Consider the following 22,537-nt stretch of genomic DNA (forward strand, 5'->3'; position numbering starts at 1 on the left):
ACTCATGCAACCCCATGGACTGCAGCACACCAGGCTTCCCTGTCCATCACAAACTCTGGAGTTTACTCAAACTTGTGTCCATCGAGTCAGTGATGCCATCCAACCATCTCATCCTCTGTCATCCCTTTCTCCTCTTGCCTTTAATCTTTTCTAGTGAGTCTTTTTTAGTGAGTCAGTTCTTTGTATCAGGTGGCCAAAGTATTGGAGTTTCAGCTTCAGCATCAGTCTTTCCAATGAATATTCAGGACTGGTTTCCTTTAGGATGGACTGGTTGGATCGCCTTGCAGTTCAAGGGACTCTCCAGAGTCTTCTCCAACATCACAGTTCAAAAGCATCAATTCTTTGGTGCTCAGCTTTCTTTAGAGTCCAACTCTCAAGTTCATACATGACTACTGGGAAAACCATAGCTTTGACTAGAGTGACCTTCGTTGGCAAAGTAATACTTTCAGTTCAGTTCAGTTCAGTCACTCAGTCATGTCTGACTCTTGGCAACCCCATGAACTGCAACACGCCAGGCCTCCCTGTCCATCACCAACTCCCGGAGTTCACTCAAACTCATGTCCATCGATTTGGTGATGCCATCCAGCCATCTCATCCTCTGCCGTCCCCTTCTCCTCCTGCCCCCAATCCCTCCTATCATCAGAGTCCAATGAGTCAACTCTTCGCATGAGGTGGCCAAAGTATTGGAGTTTCAGCTTTAGCATCAGTCCTTCCAATGAACACCCAGGACTGATCTCCTTTAGGATGGACTGGTTGGATCTCCTTGCATTCCAAGGGACTCTCAAGAGTCTTCTCCAAAGCATCAATTCTTCAGCACTAAGCTGTCTTCACAGTCCAACTCTCATATCCATACATGACCACTGGAAAAACCATAGCCTTGACTAGACAGACCTTTGTTGGCAAAGTAATATCTCTGCTTTTGAATATGTTATCTAGGTAGGTCATAACTTTACTTCCAAGGAGTAAGCATCTTTTAATTTCATGGCTGCAATCATTATCTGCAGTGATTTTGGAACCCAAAAAAATAAAGTCTGACACCGTTTCCACTTTTTCCCCATCTATTTGCCATGAAGTGATGGGACCAGATGCCATGATCTTAATTTTCTGAATATTGAGCTTTAAGCCAACTTTTTCACTCTCCTCTTTCACTTTCATCAAGCGGCTTTTAAGGTATATCTTATTAAAGAATGTAGACATCATTTTGATGGAAGCTAGTGAAGGATTTTACATAGGGGGTGATAAAATTTTCAGCTCTAAATGCTTGTGAAGAAGAAAGAGAAAGGAGATGTCCAGAGATGTGGGTCACTGGGAGTGGATTATAAACTAAGTTAGTAGTAGTAGAAATAATGAAAAAATGTGTATAAATTAGAGAAATGTAAAGAAGCTCATATAGATTATTCCATCTCCTTGCTTCTTTCAGCTTTCTCAAAAGATAAACTTATCAAAGAGTTCTTTCTTTACTGCTTATACCAAAGTAGTGTGCGCACACACACACACACACACACACACAGCTCTATCCCTTTTATAGTTCACTGCTTTTCTGTATAGTATGTATATGCACTTAGTATGCTATATATAGTTTACATATTTGTTTACTGCATGGCTTTCTTAAATAGACTTTAAACATATATTTTCAAAAATAAATCATTAGCTACTCTTTTTCCTAGAATAGAGCTTGGAATAAAACAACCATATGGTAAACAATTGTTCAATAAATACATCAAGAGTGAGAATTGGCAGAGTCTAGTAACTGATGACTTTCATATTTTATCTTGTCTCTGATGTTAATTAATCTGTGATAGGAATGCTCCATACATTTTAGACATTGTCATTAAAACACCAAAATTTCTTGGTATATAGTTTGCTACTGTTGTTGTTCAGTCATTAAGTCAAATCCAGGCCTTTGCAACCCAACGGATTGCAGCATACCAGACTTTCCTGTCATCCACTATCTTCAGGAGTTTGCTCAAACTCATGTCCCTTGAGTCGGTGATGCCTTCCACCCATTTCATCCTCTGCTGCCTCCTTCTCCTTTTGTCTTTGGTCTTTGCCAGTAAGTCAGCCCTTTGCAACAGGTGGCCAAAGTACTGGAGCTTCAGCTTCAGAAACAGGCTTTTCAACAGATATTCAGGGTTAATTTCCTTTAGGATTGACTGGTTTGATCTCCTTACAGTCTACAGACTCTCAAGAGTCTTCTCCAGCAACACCATTCAAAAGCATCAATTCTTTAGCAGTCAGTCTTCTTTATGATCCAACTCTCACATCTGTACATGACTACTGGAAAAACCATAGCTTTGACTAGAACATTTGTCTGCAAATTGATGTCTGCTTTTTAATACACTGTCTAGGTTTGTCATAGCTTTCCTTATATGAATCAAGCATCTTTTAATTTCATGGCTACAGTCACCATCCACAGTGATTTTGGAGCCCAAGAAAATAAAATCTGTCACTGCCTAAAACTTCTTCCCTTCTGTTTGCCATGAAATGATAGAACCAGATGCCATGATCTTAGTTTTTTGAATGATGACTTTTAAGCCAGGTTTTTCACTCTCCTCTTTCACCCTTACCAAGAGGCTCTTTAGTTCCTCTTCAATTTATGCCATTAGAGTTGTATCATCTGCATGTCTGAGGTGGTTGATAATTCTTCTGTCTATATTGATTACTTGTAATTCATCCAGTGTAGCACTTTACATGATGTACCCTGCATATAATTTAAACAGGCAAGATGACAATATATAGCCTTGTCATACTCCTTTCTCAATTATGAACCAGTTAATTATTCCTTATCTTATTCTAACTGTTGCTTCTGACCCACACACAGGCTTCTCAGGAGACAAGTAAGGTGATCTGGTATTCCCATCTCTTTAAGATTTTCCCACAGTTTGTTGTGATCTGAACAGTCAGAGGTTTTAGCATAGTCAATGAAAGAGAAGTAGATCTTTTTCTGGAACCCTTTTCCTTTCTCCATGATCCAAAGGAGTTGGCAATTTGATCTCTGGTTCCTCTGACTCTTGAAAATCCAGCTTGTACATCTGGAAGTTCTTGGCTCACATACTACTAAAACCTAACTTGAAGGATTTTGAGCATTATATTTCTAGCATTCGAAATAAGCACAGTTGTACAGTAGTTTGAACATTCTTTGACATTGCACTTCTTTGGGATTGGAATGAAAACTGACCCTTTCCAGTCCTGTGGCCACTGCTGAGTTTTAAAAATTTTCTGACATATGGAATATGGACTCTAACAGCATCATCTTTTAGGATTTTAAGTAGCTCAACTGGAATTCCATCCTTCCACTATCTTCATTCATAGCATTGCTTCCTAGGGCCCACTTGACTTCACACTCCAAGGTAGCTGACTCTAGGTAGATGACCATGCCATCGTGGTTATCCGGGTCATTAAGACCTTTTTCGTGTAGCTCTTTTGTGTATTCTTGTCACCTCTTCTTAATCTCTTCTGCTTCTGTTAGGTCTTTGCCATTTCTGTCCTTTGTTGTGCTCATCTTTGCATGAAATCTTCCTTTGATATCTCCAACTTTCTTAGAGCAATCTCTAATCTTTCCCATTCTATTGTTTTCCTCTATTTACTTGCATGGTTCATTTACAAAATACTTCTTATTTCTCCTTTCTATTCTCTGGAATTCTGCATCCTATTGGGTGGATCTTTCCTTTTCTCCCTTGCCTTCCCCATCTCATCTTTCCTTAGTTAGTTACTTAGTTCAATCGCTCAGTCGTGTCCGACTCTTTGTGACCCCATGAATCGCAGCACGCCAGACCTCCCTGTCCATCACCAACTCCCACAGTTCACTCAGACTCACGTCCATTGAGTCAGTGATGCCATACAGCCATCTCATCCTCTGTCGTCCCCTTCTCCTCCTGCCCCCAATCCCTCCCAGCATCAGGGTCTTTTCCAATGAGTCAACTCTTCGCATGAGGTGGCCTAAGTACTGGAGTTTCAGCTTTAGCATCATTCCTTCCAAAGAAATCCCAGGGCTGCTCTCCTTCAGAATGGACTGGTTGGATCTCCTTGCAGTCCAAGGGACTCTCAAGAGTCTTCTCCAACACCACAGTTCAAAAGCATCAATTCTTCATTTATCAGCTTTCTTCACAGTCCAACTCTCACATCCATACATGACTACTGGAAAAACCATAGCCTTGACTAGATGGGACCTTTATTGGCAAAGTAATGTCTCTGCTTTTGAATATGCTATCTAGGTTGGTCATAACTTTTCTTCCAAGGAGTAAGAGTCTTTTAATTCCATGCCATAATTGTAAAACCTCCTTAGACAACCACTTTGCCTTCTCACATTTCTTTTTCTTTGGACCGATTTTTGTCATCACCTCCTGTACAATATTATGAACCTCTGTTCATAGTGCTTCAGGCACTCTGTCTACCAGATCTTATCCCTTGACTCTATTCATCAGCTCCACTGTATAGTCATAAGGGATTTGATTTATGTCATACCTGAGTGGCCTATTGTTTTACCTATTCTCTTCAATTTAAGTCTGAATTTTATAATAAAGTGCTGATGATATGAGTCACAGTCACCTCCAAGTATTGTTTTGGCTGACAGTGTAGAGCTTCTCTATCTTCGGCTGCAAAGTCAGTCTGATTTTAATATTGACCATCTGGTGATATGTAGAGTCATCTCTTACATTGTTGGAAGAGGTATTTGCTATGACCAGTGTGTTTTCTTGACAAAATTCTGTTAGCCTTTACCTTGCTTCATTTTGTACTCCAAGGCCAAACTTGCTTGTTATTCCAGGTATCTCTTGAGTTCCTGCTTTTGCATTCCAGAAGGACATATTTTTCTTTAGTGTTAGTTCTAGAAGGTATTATGTCTTCACAGAACCTATCGTCCTCAGCTTCTTTGGCATCAGTTGTTGGGGCATAAACTTGGATTACTCTGATGTTGAATGGTTTGCCTTGGAAAGGAACAGGGATCATTCTTTTTTGAGATTGCACCCAAGTACTACATTTTGGACTCATTTGTTGACTATGAGGGCTACTCCATGTCTTCTAAGGGATTCTTGTCTACAGTAGTAGAGGTAGTGATCATCTGAAGTAAATTTGCCCATTCCTGTCCATTTCAGTTCACTGATTGCTAAGATGTCAATGTTTACTCTTCCCATCTCCTACTTGACCACGTTCAATTTACTTTGATGCATGGACCTAAAATTCTAGGTTCCTGAGCAATATTTTTCTTTATAGCATCAGACTCTACTTTCATCCCAGACACAATTGCACCTGAGTGTCATTTCCACTTTGGTCCAGCCACATCATTATTTCTGGAACTATTAGTAATTGTCCTTTGCTCTTCCCCAGTAGCATACTGGACACCTTCTGACCTGGGGTGCTCATCTTTTCCCGTCATATCATTTTGCCTTTTCATACTGTCCACAGGGTTCTCCAAGCAAGAATATTGGAATGGATTGCCATTCCCTCCTCCAGTGGACCTCATTTTGTTAGAACTCTTGCATAGCATAGCTCATATGTTCATTGAGTATTGTAGACCTCTTTGTCATGACAAGGCTGTGAAGGGGTGGCATATAATAGGCCCATTAAAGTGTGTCACAAAGCTCCTTGTCCTCTTATATGAAAAAAAATGCATCTCAGAAAGAGGTAGGACTCATTGGTAGTATATCTTCATCCTCATATTTTGCTTTATTAATTATTAAATTATACAACTTACTTTTAGATTATTAAAATGCAAAAATAAATCAAATTTACAAAATTTAATGTTGGAAAATCAGACACAGAAATAGGCAATGGGTCACCACATGATTTTAGAGAAGAATATCAATCTAGTTGAACATCTTCAATAAAAAACACCAGAATGTAAAACAGTAGAGAAATTCAAATCCATAGCTATGAACTCCATATGGTTTGAGACAGCACATCTAGAATTTTCTACCAACTGGCTCTTTATTCATACATACTAGGAGTCCACCAAAGCTGATTGTTGTAGCTTAAATAAAAAGGCCCCAAGGACTCATCATCAGCAAGATAAGTAGGAGGTTCCTTTTGGGGAAAAATGTCTCCAATATCACAGCTGGTAGACTTGATATGAAAAGAGATATTATTTCAGGATTCTTTCTTGAACTTCTTTTCATTTCAGCACAGTGAGAGAAAAATAATAAACTGGTAAAAAGCAAGTCAAAGACGAGGGTGATAGAAGTCATGATTTTGAGCATATCTCAAATAGATGTTATTCCTACATCTCAGTTTTTAAGAATGTTTCATACTGAAAATATGTAGGAGGGGAAAATAAACTTGGCAAAGATAAAAAGACAGATGAGGACATATGATTCTGCAAATATGCAGTTGTGTCATTCTGTCAGCGTATCACCAATTATTCAATGATTGCTCATGGTAATTAAAATAATCTTACATATTTTCTCTCCTGCAGCATACATCAGTGATGAACACCTGAAATCTTGAAGGCCTTAGAGCTAATTTTGCTTATATATGTCTGAAAAATATATTTTAAATTCATATATATATGACTTGAATTAAATATGAAAAATGGAAACTTTAACATTTTAATACATTCTTGACAACTTTATATCAGTTCAAGTCAGTCGCTAAGTCATGTCCAACTCTCCGACCCCATGGGCTGCAGCACTCCAGGCTACCCTGTCCATCACCAACTCCCAGCGCCTGCTCAAACTCATGTCCATCACTTCGGTGATGCCATCCAACCATCTCATTCTCTGTCATCCTCTGCTCCTTCTGCCTTCAATCTTTCCCAGCATCAGGGTCTTTTCAAATGAATCAGTTCTTTATACCAGGTGGCCAAAGTATTGGGGTTTCAGCTTCACATCAGTCCTTCCAATGAATATTCAGGACTGATTTCCTTTAGGATGGACTGGTTGGATCTCCTTGCAGTCCAAGGGACTCTCAAGAGTCTTCTCCAACACCGCAGTTCAAAAGCATCAATTCTTTGGTGCTCAGATTTCTCTATAGTCCAATTCTCACATCCATACATGACTACTGGAAAAACCATAGCCTTGACTAGACAGACCTTTGTTGGCAGAGTAATGTCTCTGCTTTTTAATATGCTATCTAGTTTGATCATAGCTTTTCTTCCAAAGAGCAAGCATCTTTTAATTTCATGGCTGCAGTCACCATCTGCAGTGATTTTGGAGCCCCCAAAAATAAAGTCTGTCACAGTTTCTACTGCTCCCCCATCTATTTGCCATGAAGTGATAGGACCAGATGCCATGATCTTCGTTTTCTGAATGTTGAGCTTTATGCCAACTTTTTCACTCTCCTCTTTCACTTTCATCTAGAGGCTCTTTAGTTCTTTGCATTGTGCCATAAGGGTGGTGCCATCTGCATATCTGAGGTTATTGATATTTCTCCCGGCAATCTTGATTTCAGCTTGTGCTTCTTCCAGCCCAGCGTTTCTCATGATGTACTCTGCATATAAGTTAAATAAGCAGGGTGACAATATACAGCCTTGATGTACTCCTTTCCTGATTTTATATGTAATAATTACTATACTTTATATAATAATTATTAAACTAATACCTGCATAAGGACATTAAATAGAAATCTGTTACAAAATATTCAAACTACTGTGGTCCAAACTATAACTTGACTGAGATATTGTCAACCATATATTACTGCAACAGTTAGTTATAGCTAGGTAATGTAATTATTTTAATAAAATTAAATGTATTCATTCAAAATAGAAACAATATAGCAAACCTTACAGATATGAAATTTAAGACTAGTAAAAATAACAGGTTAGAAAATACATTGTTATGTATTATAAAGGGAGAATTATTGAGCCACCTTCTGTTTCATGTTTTTCATATGTACTTTCTGACAAATATAAAAATTAGAAGAGATTAGTAAAACATGATTTTCACTTTAAGAATTCTATCAACAGAAATGTACTTTATATGAAACACTGAATAAGAGATTTAATATTTGATATGCACTATATTGATAAAGGCTGACCTGGGGTTTGACAAGATTGATTCTGTATATGGACAGGTTGCTGAATACCCGATTTATATTATTTTCAGTTCAGTTCAATTCAGTTCAGTCCCTCAGTCATGTCCAACTCTTTGTGACCCCATGAATCGCAGCATGCCAGACCTCCCTGTCCATCACCAACTCCCAGAGTTCACTCAGACTCATGTTCATTGAGTCAGTGATGCCATCCAGCTATCTCATCCTCTGTCGTCCCCTTCTCCTGCCCCCAATCCCTCCCAGCATCAGAGTCTTTTCCAATGAGTTAACTCTTCGCATGAGGTGGCCAAAGTACTGGAGTTTCAGCTTTAGCATCATTCCTTCCAAAGAAATCCCAGGGCTGATCTCCTTCAGAATGGACTGGTTGGATCTCCTTGCAGTCCAAGGGACTCTCAAGAGTCTTCTCCAACACCACAGTTCAAAAGCATCAATTCTTTGGCGCTATATTATTCTAAGGACTTGCTTTTTATTGAATCATAAAATATTTTCTCTGATCTCTCAGAATTCATCATCATAACTTACACAGTTGCTTTCCTATTACCTGCTTCCAATTTCTGTTCATTTGGGGTAGTTTTTCTTTTTTTTTTTTTAGAAAAATTTTCCTATATATAATGTGGTAGTTAACTAGCTTTAATTTTTGTGGGTATTATTTAAATAATAACTTTATTACTGTATTAACTTCCACTGTATAATCATAAGGGATTTTATTTAGGTCATACCTGAATGGTCTAGTGGTTTTCCTGACTTTCTTCAATTTAAGTCTGAATTTGGCAATAAGGAGTTTATGATCTGAGCTACAGTCAGCTCCCAGTCTTGTTTTGCTGACTGTATAGAGCTTCTCCATCTTTGGCTGCAAAGAATATAATCAATCTGATTTCGGTGTTGACCATCTGGTGATGTCCATGTGTAGAGTCTTCTCTTGTGTTGTTGGAAGAGGGTGTTTGCTATGACCAGTGCGTTCTCTTGGCCAAACTCTATTAGCCTTTGCCCTGCTATTGACATTGTTTCAAGTATTGTTTCTTTGTCAGAAATAATAGGAGTATACTAATATTTCTTTATATAGTTGCTTCAGTCATTTTCAATTTATCCTTGTATATTATTGGACTCTAAAACAATTTTTTTGTCTAAAATTAGATAATTTATCTTTAAATTACTTTAAAAATATTTCAATACTCTTATCTGTGAAAATGCTGTGAGTGTTTGTGCTTAGTCGCTCAGTTGTGTCTGACTCTTGCGATCCAATAGACTGTAGCCTGCCAGGCTCCTTTGTCTATGGGATTCTCTAGGCAAGAATACTGGAATAGGTTGCCTTTTCCTTCTCCAGGGGATCTTCCCAACCCAGGAATTGAACCTGGGCCTCCCGCATAGCAGGCAGACTCTTCATTGCTTTTAATTCTACACATATTTTGATTTTTGTTTCAGTATTGAACATCAATCGCTTTTCCCTATTTACCCTTAAATTCTTAGTTACTTACAATAATTCAGTATATTTGCCAAGATTCTAATGCTGGATGACATTTTCAGGAAGGGTTCAGGTTGTCCTGATTAGTTAGTCCTTTTATGTTAAGATTCTCTTTTGAAGATTTTGTTACTGTTGCTATGCTTTATGAACAACAAATCATAGATGTAAAATTTGCCAGTCACATAATTTTTCTTTCAAAATTGTTTTCGTTCTACTTTTTTCTGTTAGTTTCAGGTGACATTATGATAAATTTCCATTTGTTTTCTTTCTTGTATTTTTATAGCAAGCACATTTTGTTTGTTCTGCTTATTATTTTGCCAGTCTACTTGTGGGACACAGTCTTTGATTAAAATTTTTATTATTTCATCAGGATAAGTTTGCATTTAGTGAATTGTAATTAGGTAAACATTTTCATTTTACCTAAATGCTATGCCAAAATAATTCAAGTACAACTTCTGCATTGTCTCCACATGTAGGTTTACATCATTTTATTGTTTCTTCTGTCCTCACCTTTCCCCCTACTCAAAGAAGTCTTATGCTTTGCAATACTTTTAGCTTCTTCCTGCTCCTCCTTTATTATATTCTACATATAACCTTTTTATCTTACATCCTTTGGTTTAAAAAGTTAATGTTTTCTTTGGTTCTATTGAGATCTCCAAGACAGATCTTTTTAAAAGTATATATATATTTTTCCTATGACAAGGCTCCCCTTGCCCCAGATTTTCCTAAAAATGTTCAGTAGTTTTCCCTTCTCAGATGGATTCTCTGATCTCATGGATCTCTTTTATGTACCTTCAAAAAATATTAAGAACAAAAAATGAGAAGTGCTTCTCCATGACTCAGGGTGGCTAATTAATATAAGAGCTTCCTCTTTATCATTTTTGTTTGATTGCTTTATGTTTCATTTAACCAGATTCACTTGTCAGTGGTGGTACATTTTGTCATTAGCACCTTCTTAACTCTGGGGTGAATGCTTCATTTACACATCACCTAGGTTAAACATTTTTATTTTAACAATTGTATTGTATATTTTGAACAGAACTTTACATAAAAATTAAAGCTAATAGTCTTACTTATTTCCTCATTTTCCAAAATGTTATGGTTCTCACTGTTATGGTCAGATGTTTACTGAAAAGACCCTGTGTAAAACAAGCCATAGTTCCCATGCATAATTTGAAGTAAAAGTTATTGAAAATATTAGCACTGCCTTTGATTACTTTATCTGTAAAAACTCTGTATTTTTATTTATTTTCTGGATTTCTGCTGTCTTGCTAATATTTTATTGGTTTCTGTTGTGCTTATGTGTATTAGAAAACAATAGTTATAATATATATAATATTAATCACGCTGTATGGAAATAAATCTTTGCAGTTAGTTTTTTTTCTAAATAGTATATACCACATTATTAGCAGAAGACGCATGATAGTTATAAATGAAAGGCCTACAGAGATGTTTGCAAATCACCCTTGAGATGGTTCTAGCTTTTGTGTTTTTTGACCTACATACAAAATTCCAGGGACTTTAGAGGACTGTGAAAATAAAATGGAGTTATTAAGAAACATTAAGTCAAGTTGAATTTGCCTTCTTTCTGAATTGTGAATATTTTTAAGAATTCTTAAAGAAAAAAACACATTTTTCAGGTTCTTTTTTTCCCCCCACTCTTTTTTAGATTTACTCCCATGTAAATCATTATACAGGATTGAATTGAGTTCCCTGTGCTATTCATTAAGTTCTTATTAGTTGTTTATTCTATATATATAGTAGCGTATGGGTGTCAGTCCCAATCTCCCAAACTATCTCCTCCTATTATCCTCTCTGGTGATCACAAGTTTGTTTTCTACATCTATAACTCAATGTACACTTTGTAAATATGTTCATTTGAACCACTTATTCAGATACTACATATAAGTGATATTATATAATATTTGTCTTTCTCTGTCTTACTTCACTCAGTATGACAATCTCTAGGTTCATCCATGTTGCTGCAAATGACTTATTTCATTCATTTTATGCCTGAGTAAATGTTCCATTGTACATGTGCATTATCATATCTTCTTCATCCATTCCTCCATTGACGGATAGTTAGGTTGCTTCCATGTCCTCAGTTCAGTTCAGTTCAGTCGCTCAGTTGTGTCCAACTCTTTGCGACCCCATGGACTGCCACATATCAGACTTCCATGTGCATCACCAACTCCTGGAGCTTGCACAAACTCATGTTCATTGAGTTGGTGATGACATCCAACCATTTTATCCTCTGTCATCCCCTTCTCCTCCTGCCTTCAATCTTTCCCAGCATAAGGGTCTTTTCCAATGAGTCACTTCTTTGCATCAGGTGGCCAAAGTTTTGGAGCTTCAGCTTCAGTGTCATCCTTCCAATAAATATTCAGGACTGATTTTCTTTAGGATTGACTGGTTAGATCTTCTCCAGTCCATGGGACTCTCAAGATTCTTTTCCAACACCACAGTTCAAAAGCATCAATTTTTCAGTTCTCAGCTTTCTTTATAGTCCAACTCTCACATCCATATATGGCTACTGGAAAAACCATAGCTTTGACTAGATGGAACTTGGTCAGCAAAGAATTGTCTCTGCTTTTTAATATACCTCACTGTAGTTTTGATTTGTATTTTTCTAATAATTTGTGATGTTGAGCATCTTTTCATAGGCCTCTTGGTCATCTATACATCTTCTTTCAAGTAGTGTCTATTTAGATCTTCCACCCATTTTTTTGATCAGATTGGCTTTTTTTATACATATTGAACTTCATGAGCTGTTTGTGTATTTTGGAAATTAATCTCTTGTTGGTTTTATTTGCAAATATTTGCAAATATTTTCTCCTATTCTGAGTTTTCTTTTCATCTTTTGATAGTTTCCTTTGCTATGCAAAAGCTTATAAATTAAATAGGTCCCATTTGTTTAGTTGTGTTTTTATTTTCATTTCTCTAGGAGGTAGATCAAAAAGAGATCTTGCTGTATTTTTCCTCTAAGAGTTTTATAATGTCCAGTCTTGCATACATTTAGGTCTTTAACCCATTTTGAGTTAATTTTTTTCTTTGATGTTAGAAAATGTTCCTATTTCATTCTTTTACAAGTAGCTGTCCAGTTTTTCTGGCACCACTTCTTGAAGAGACTGTCTTTTCTTGATTGTATAGCCTTGCCTCCTTTGTCAAAGATAAGGTGTCCATAGGTGCAAGAGTTTATCTCTGGACTTTCTTTCCTGTTCCATTGACTTATGTTTCTGAAGAAAAACACATCTTGATAAAATTATGTAGAATGTGAAAGACGAGTCAGACTCACTGCTTCTTTGTTAGCAATTATTTTGTATAGTGGTAATATAAATTTCAAGATCAATCCCACAAGAGACTGAACCAGACCTGCCTATGAGTGCCCAGGAGTCTCTGATGGAGGCATGGGTCAACAGTGGCGTGCTACAGGGTTGGGGGCACTGAATTCAGCCGTCTGGGAGTGGAGAATACTGACAAAACATGGTTCACTGGAGAAGGGAACGGCAAACTACTTCAGTATTTTTGCCTTGAGAACCCTATGAACAGTATGAAAACGCAAAAAGATAGGACACTGAAAGATGAACTCCCCAGGTCATTAAGTGCTCAATATGCTACTGGAGAAGAGTGGAGAAATAGCTATAGAAAGAATGAACAGCCAGAACAAAAACAATCCCCAGTTGTGGATGTGACTGGTGAGGAATTAAAATCTGATGCTGTAAAGAACAATATTGCATAGAACGTGGAATGTTAGGTCCCAGAATCAAAGTACATTGGAAGTGGTCAAACAGGTGATAGCAAGAATGAACATCAACATTTTACAAATCAGTGAACTAAAATTGACTGGAATGGGCGAATTTAATTCAGAAGATCATTACATCTATTACTATGAGAAAAAATCCCTTAAAAGAAATGGAGTAGCCCTCATAGTCAACAAAAGAGTCTGAATGCAGTACTTGGATGAAATCTCAAAAATGACAGAATGATCTCTTTTGTTTCCATGGCAAATCATTCAATATCACAGTAATCGAAGTCTGTGCCCCAACCACTAATGCCAAAGAAACTGAAGTCATACGGTTCTATGAAGACCTACAAGACCTTCTAGTTCAGTTGAGTTCAGTCGCTCAGTCATGTCCGACTTTTTGCAACCCCATGAATCGCAGCACGCCAGGCCTCCCTGTCCAACACCAACTCCCAGAGTCCACCCAAACCCATGTCCATCGAGTCGGTGATGCCATCCAGCCATCTCATCCTCTGTTATCCCCTTTTCCTCCTGCCCTCAATCCTTCCCAGCATGAGGGTCTTTTCCAGTGAGTCAACTCTTCACATGAGGTGGCCAAAGTATTGGAGTTTCAGCTTCAGCATCAATCCTTCCAATGAACACTCAGGACTGATCTCTTTTAGGATGGACTGGTTGGATCTCCCTGCAGTCCAAGGGACTCTCAAGAGTCTTCTCCAACACCACAGTTCAAAAGCATCAGTTCTTCGGTGCTCAGCTTTCTTCACCGTCCAAATCTCACATCCATACATGACTACAGGAAAAACCATAGCCTTGACTAGACTGACCTTTGTTGGCAAAATAATGTCTCTACTTTTAAATATGCTATCTAGGTTGGTCATAACTTTCCTTCCAAGGAGTAAGCATCTTTAATTTCATGGCTGCACTCACCGTCTGCAGTGATTTTGGAGCCCCCCAAAATAAAGTCTGACACTGTTTCCACTGTTTCCCCATCTATTTCCCATGAAGTGATGGGACCAGATGCCATGATCTTAGTTTTCTGAATGTTGAGCTTTAAGCCAACTTCTATGAAGACCTACAAGACCTTCTAGAACTAACACCAAAAAGAGATATCCTTTTCATCATAGGGGACTGGAATGCAAAAGGAGGAAATGAAGAGATACCTGAAGTAACAGGCAAGTTTGGCCTTAGAGTACAAAATGAAGCAGGGCAAATGCTAACAGAGTTTTGCCAAGAGAATGCACGGGTCGTAGCAAACACCCTCTTCCAACAACATAAGAGAAGACTCTACACCTGGATATCACCAGATGGTCAATATCAAAATCAGATTGATAATATATTTTGCAGCTGAAGATGGAGAGGCTCTATAAAGTTAGCAAAAATAAGACTGGGAATTGACTATGGCTCAAATCATGAACTTCTTATTGCAAAATTCAGGCTTAAATTGGAGAAAGTAGGGAAACCCACTAGGTCATTCAGGTATGACTTAAATCAAATCCCTTACAATTATACAGTAGAAATGACAAATAGATTCAAGGGATTAGATCTGATAGAGTGCCTGAAGAACTATGGACAGAAGTTTGTACCATTCTACAACTGACTATAATCAAAATCATCCCCAAGAAAAAGAAGTTCAAAAATGCAAAATGGTTGTCTGAGGAGGCCTTACAGATAGCTGAGAAAAGAAGAGAAGCAAAAGGCAAAGGAGAAAAGGAAAGATATATCCATGAGAATGTACAGTTCCAAAGAATAGCAAGGAGAGATAAGAAAGCCTTCCTCAGTGATCATTGCAAAGAAATAGAGGAAAACAATAGAATGGGAAAGACTAGAGATCTCGTCAAGAAAATTAGAGATATCAAGGGAACATTAGGAGAAGGCAATGGCACCCCACTCCAGTACTCTTGCCTGGAAAATCCCATGGATGGAGGAGCCTGGTAGGCTGCAGTCCATGGGGTGGCTAAGAGTTGGATACGACTGAGTGACTTCCCTTTCACTTTTCACTTTCATGCATTGGAGAAGGAAATGGCAACCCATTCCAGTGTTCTTGCCTGGAGAATCCCAGGGACGGGTGAGCCTGGTGGGCTGCCGTCTATGGGGTCAAACAGAGTCGGAAACAACTGAAGTGACTTAGCAGCAGCAAGAGAACATTTCATGCAAAGATGAGCACAATAAAGGACAGAAATGGTATGGACCTAACAGAAGCAGAAGATATTAAGAAGAGGTGGCAAGAATACACAGATGGATTATACAAGAAAGATATTTATGAACCAGATAATCATGATGGTGTGATCACTCACCTAGAGCGAGACATCCTGGAGTGCAAAGTCAAATGGGCCTTAGGAAGCATCATTATGAACAAAGCTAGTGGAGGTGATGGAATTCCAGCTGAGCTATTTCAAATCCTAAAAGATGATGCTGTGAAAGTGCTGCAGTCAATATGTCAGCAAATTTGGAAAACATAGCAGTGGCCACAGGACTGAAAAGTATCAGTTTTCATTCTGATCCCAAGGAAAGGCAGTGCCAAACACTGTCCAAATTACCACACAATTGCACTCATGTCACATGCTAGCAAAGTAATGCTCAATGTTCTCAAGCTAGGCTTCAACAGTACACAAACCAAGAACTTCCAAATGTTCAAGCTGGATTTAAAAAAGGCAGAGGAACCAGAGATCAAACTGCCAGCATCTTCTGGATTATTGAAAAAGCAAGAGAATTCCATAAAATTATCTACTTCTACTTCATTGACTACACTAAAGCCTTTGACTCTGTGGATCACAACAAAGTGTGGAAAATTCTTAAAGAGATGGGAATACCAGACCACCTTATCTGCCTCCTGAGAAACCTGTATGCAGGTCAAGAAGCAACAATTAGAACTGGTCATGGAGCAAGGGACTGCTACCAAATTGGGAAAGGAATTTGTCAAGGCTATTTATTGTCACCCCGCTTATTTAACTTGTGAAAGTGAAATCGCTCAGTCATGTCCGACTCTTTGTGACCCCATGGACTGCAGCCTATCAGGCTCCTCCATCCATGAGATTCTCTAGGCAAGAATACTGGAGTGGGTTGCCATTTCCTTCTCCAGGGAATCTTCCCGACCCAGGGATTGAACCCAGGTCTCCCACATTGGAGGCAGACGCTTTAACCTCTGAGCCACCAGGGAAGCCAATTTAACTTGTATGCAGATTATATCATGCAAAATGCTGGGCTAGATGAAGCACAGGTTGGAATCAAGTTACCAGGGAGAAATATGAATAACTACAGATATGCAGATGAAGTTATGGCAAAAAGTGAAGAGGAACTAAGAAGTTTGTTAATGAAGATGAAACAAGAGAGTTAAAAAGCTGGCTTAAAACTCAGCATTCAAAAATGGAAGATGGTGGAGTCCGGTCCCATCACTTTATGCAAATGGATGGGGAAACAATGGTAACAGTGATAGACTTTATTTTCTTGGGCTCCAAAATCACTGCAGATGGTGACTCCAGCCATGAAATTAAAAGAGGCTTGCTCTTTGGAAGAATAACTATGACAAACCTAGGCAGTATATTAAAATGCAGAGATGTTACTTTGCTGATGAAATTCCATCTAGTCAAAGCTATGGTTTTTCCAGTAGTCATGTATGGATGTGAGAGTTAGACCATAAAGTAAGCTGAACACTGAAAATTTCATGCTTTCAAACTGTGGTGTTGGAGAAGACTCATGAGATTCCCTTGGACTGTGAGGAGATCAAATCAGTCAATCCTAAAGGAAATCAGTCCTGAATAATCATTGGCAGGACTGATGCTGAAACTGAAGCTCCAGTACTTTGGCCACGTGATGTGAAGAACTGACTCATTGGAAAATACCCTGTTGTTGGGAAAGATTGAAGGCAGGAGGAGATGGGAGCAACAGAGGATGAGTTGGTTGGATGGCATCACCAATGTGATGGCCATGGGTTTGAGTACGCTCTGGGAGTTGGTGATACATAGGGAAGCCTGGTGTGCTGCAGTCCATGAGGTCGCCAAGAGTCAGATACGACTGAGAAACACGAAGTGAACTGAATATCAGTTTGGTTGTCCATCCTATGACAGTTCTAATTGTAATTTATAAACACACACACCCTTGAGAAAGCTTGTATTAGTAAACACAAATTACATTTTCAACAGAATGTAAGTCACTTCTTTTTTTATCTTCCTAAAGGACTTTGGGGGATTTGGAGAATTTAATGGTAATAAAATAAGTGAGCAGACTTTGAATTGTGACTTAAAGTCAATACTGATAGAAGCTTTGTGTTTTCATAGTTGGGTTTCCCTGACTTCCATACCACATGGCTATATTCTATCATAAAGTTTGTGTTGCATTAATTTCTGTAGATTTTTATGTTACCAATGTATAAGCCTGTATAAAAGCTTAGTATTGGATATAAACTCTATTCAAAGTACTTTAAATTCTTTTGGTAGTACGTTCAGTGATTGGTAGCAAGATTTTGGGCTTAGGCTGATAGGTTTCAAATCCCAGATGTACTGTTTGCCAGCCATGTGAACTTGGGTACATTATTTGTGTTATTCAGTGTGCCTATATATGAAATTGTTTATGGTGAGAGTTAAATTAATTATCTTACATTAAACACTTAGAATAGTATCTGGTACACAGTGGTTCAAACTTTTAACTTTTATTATTATTGGCTTTATTTTGTTAAATTATCTACACACATATATTAATGTTGAAAATAAAATGACAACCCAAATCATTCATAGCATGAGTAGTTTATGGAACTAAAAATTTAAGTAATCTCAGTCTCTTCTCATGAATGTAATTTTAATTTGGACTATGGCAACCCACTCCAGTACTCTTGAATGGAAAATTCCATGGACAGAGAAGCCTGTGGACTGCAGTCCATGGTGTTGCAAAGAGTTGGCCATGACTGAGCAACTGACCACATGAGCAAACCATAATTTTCTAAATAAATTATAAAAATTTCTTTATTCTTTCTGAGGGTGTTCTTATGATGTGATATGGATCATGTTTCTTATAATTATGTTACTTCATTATACATTTTGTTTTTATATGGGCTTTTGAGGACTAATCAGACCATTTCTTTAAACTGTAGATTATTTTATGGAAAAAGATTGAACATGAGAAATAGATCACAGCATAGTTATTTCCAAGTACTATTAGAAATAATAAAATGAACTTAACTAAGTTGCTAAATATTGAAGCCAATGTAAAAAATTATTTTATATATAGTGACAAAAAATTTTAATTATTATAATTTACATCATTTACAGTGACATAAAAATTACCAGATACTTAGGAATAAATCTAAGAAAAGATATAAAAACTGTGTATAAATTTTAAAAAATATTTATAATAATAAATGGATTTATATTTGTGGTTTATAATGCACTATATTAAAATATCCTTATTCTCCAAATTATCTATACATTCAATATAATCCTAATAAAATTACTAGTAATATGTTAGGTTTATTTATATGTTGTGTGTGAATATTCTTAATTGATTCTAGAATATATATGGAATTGCAAATGGCCAGGAGGAGCCAAGAGAAATACAAATAAGAAAAAGAAATTTATGGAAATATTATACCAAATAACAATTGAAATCATTATCATAAAGCTAAAATAGCATTGTAATATTAGTGGAGCAGAATTCAACTCAACGAGGGGAATAAAATAAAGAATTCAAGGGACATATTCACACACCATGGTCTCTTGTTTTATATCAAGTTGACAATATAATACAGTATGAAAATAATTATATTTTAAAAATAGTGCTAGGCTAATTGACCATTGATATGGAGCATAAAAAGAATCCCGACTCTTATCACACTGTATTTGTAAAACAATTCTAGGTGAGTAGTAGAATGTACCATAATAAAAGCTCTAGAAAAGTAAATTAACATTGGTCTATATCATCATGACCTTATATCAAGCAAAGACTTTGTAAATATGGCCTAATAAACACAGACCACAAAGAAATGTTTTTAATTTGAAAATTTCGATAATTTAAGTAGAAAAATCTGACTTCAGACAGCTCAATAAAAATGAAGCAAAGACTTGAAAAACACTCTATTCCTTTATGTATTTTCTTTTTTGAATACCCAAGTGACCTATATGGTAGAGAAATACACTTAATTTCAATTATGAATTATCTCATTAATTGTCAAAGGAATGAAAATTAAAACCAGAAAGTTAAGCCTGCATGACTTCTGGGGTGGGGTGGGAGGCGGGGTCCTGACCTGGGGTTAAGATGGGGAGGTGCTGACAGTACTGTGTATAGGTGGAGATAGGAAGGATTGAACCTTTCATACACTGATGGAAATGGGAGTGCATGCCATCATATTAGAAAGCTTGTCACTAGTTACAGTAGTGGAACTTATCTATACTCTATGGCTTGATATTTTTATTCCTATGGATATATCCAATAGAAATGCCTATGTACACAAAGAGATGTGTACATGAATGTTTGTAACAGCATTATATTTAGTGGCCCCATACTAGACTAAACCTAAATATCATTAGTGACAAAAAATAGCTCATTTATGATATATTTGTACAGTCAAAATGCATAAACACATTTATGATGAAACCCTCCAAATATAAGAGTGGGCAGAAGATGCCAAAACAAGCAAGTGTTTTCTCTTTGATTTCATTTATTTAACTTCACAAATAGACAAAATTATCTATAATGCAATTAATGTTTCCTTTGTTGATGGATGAAGGGTTTCTATGATGCTTGTAATATTTGATTTTTATTCATTGCACTAGTTGTTACTTTGAGAAAACTTGTCATATAGTTCACCTTTCTTCAAGTATGTTATGCTCTAATAGTGATGTTTACTTTTGAAATTCTGTTTGGTTTTTGGCCAATGATTTTTCCCTCAGCCCATCACCTTCAGTACACTGAAACACCAGCCCCTCTTTTCCACTTTTTCTTGATCTTTTTCATGAGATTTCTCCTATAAACATTCAAATTCAATTGTGTATCTAAAAGACGTTTCTGATATTTTATTTTTTCTTTTTCATTATGGTTTACTACAGAATATTCAATATGGTTCCCTGTGCTATACAGTAGAACCTTGTTGTTTATCTGTTGTATTAATATATAGAATAGTGTGCATCATTTAATCCCAACCTCCCATTCCAACCTTCCCCTGACACCCAGCCCTTTGGCAACCACTAATCTGTCCTCTATGTCTGTGAGTCTGTTTCTGTTTCATAAATAGTTCGTGTCAAATTATAGATTCTACATATAAGTGATGTCATTTGGTATTTGTCTTCTTTCTGGTTTACTTCACTTAGGAAAGGCAAACCACTTCAGTATTCTTGCCTTGAGAACCCCATGAACAGTATGAAAAGGCAAAATGATAGGATACTGAAAGAGGAACTCCCCAGGTGGGTGAGTGCCCAATATGCTACTGGAGATCAGTGGAGAAATAACTCCAGAAAGAATGAAGGGATGGAGCCAAAGCAAAAAGAATACCCAGCTGTGGATGTGACTGGTGATAAAAGCAAGGTCCAATGCTATAAAGAGCAATATTGCATAGGAACCTGGAATGTTAGGTCCATGAATCAAGGCAAATTGGAAGTGGTCAAACAGGAGATGGGAACAGTCAGCATAGACATTTTACAAATCAGTGAAATAAAATGGACTGGAATGGGTGAATTTAACTCAGATGACCATTATATCTACTACTGCGGGCAGGAATCCCTTAGAAGAAATGGAGTAGCCATCATGGTCAACAAAAGGGTCCAAAATGCAGTACTTGGATGCAATCTCAAAAACGAAAGAATGATCTCTGTTCGTTTCCAAGGCAAACCATTCAATATCACAGTAATCCAAGTCTATGCCCCAACCAGTAACACTGAAGAAGCTGAAGTTGAATGGTTCTATGAAGACCTACAAGACCTTTTAGAACTAACACCCAAAAAGATGTCATTCTCATTATAGCGACTGGAATGCAAAAGTAGGAAGTCAAGAAACACCTGTAATAATAGGAAAATTTGGCCTTGGAGTATGGAACAGAGCAGGGCAAAGGCTAATAGAGATTTGCCAAGAGAATGCACTGGTCATAGCAAACACCCTCTTCCAACAACACAAGGGAAGACTCTACATATGGACATCACCAGATGATCAACACAGAAATCAGATTGATTATATTCTTTGCAGCCAAAGATGGAGAAGCTCTATACAGTCAGCAAAAACAAGACTGGGAGCTGACTGTGGCTCAGATCGTGAACTTCTTATTGCTGAATTCAAACTCAATTTGAAGAAAGTAGGGAAAACAACTAGACCATTCAGGTATGACCTAAATCAAATTCCTTATGATTATACAGTGGAAGTGAGAAATAGATTTAAGGGACTAGATCTGATAGATAGAGTGCCTGATGAACTATGGACAGAGGTTCATGACATTGTACAGGAGACAGGGATCAAGATCATCCCAATGGAAAAGAAATGCAAAAAATCAAAATGGGTGTCTGAGGAGGCCTTACAAATAGCTGTGAAAAGAAGAGAAGTGAAAATCAAAGGAGAAAAGGAAAGATATAAGCATCTTAATGCAGAGTTCCAAAAAATAGCAAGAAGAGATAAGAAAGCGTTCCTTAGCGACCAATGCAAAGAAATAGAGGAAAACAACAGAAAGGGAAAGACTAGAGATCTCTTCAAGAAAGTTAGAGATACCAAAGGAACATTTCATGCAAAGATGGGCTCAATAAATGACAGAAATGGTATGGACCTAACAGAAGCATAAGATATTAAGAAGAGGTAGCAAGAATACACAGAAGAACTACACAAAAAATGTCTTCATGACCCAGATAATCACGATGGTGTGAACACTTACCTAGAGCCAGATATCCTGGAATGTGAAGTCAAGTGGGCCTTAGAAAGCATCACTGCGAACAAAGCTAATGGAGGTGATGGAATTCCAGTTGAGCTATTTCAAATCCTGAAAGATGATGCTGTGAAAGTGCTGCACTCAATATGCCAGCAAATTTGGAAAACTCAGCAGTGGCCACAGGACTGGAAAAGGTCACTTTCCATTCCAATCCCAAAGAAAGTCAATGCCAAAGAATGCTCAAACTACAGCACAACTGCACTCATCTCAGATGCTAGTAAAGTAATGCTCAAAATTCTCCAAGCCAGGCTTCAGCAATATGTGAACCGCGAACTTCCAGATGTTCAAGCTGATTTTAGAAAAGGCAGAGGAACCAGAGATCAAATTACTGACATCTGCCGGATCATGGAAAAATCAAAAGAGTTCCAGAAAAACATCTATTTCTGTTTTATTGACTATGCCAAAGCCTTTGACTGTGTGGATCACAATAAACTGTGGAAAATTCTAAAAGAGATGGGAA

The sequence above is a fragment of the Bos grunniens genome, chromosome 16 (assembly GCF_055505025.1).
Source record: "Bos grunniens cultivar Pamir isolate PY7600 chromosome 16, Bosgru_T2T1.0, whole genome shotgun sequence".
NCBI classification, from domain to species: Eukaryota; Metazoa; Chordata; class Mammalia; order Artiodactyla; family Bovidae; genus Bos; species Bos grunniens.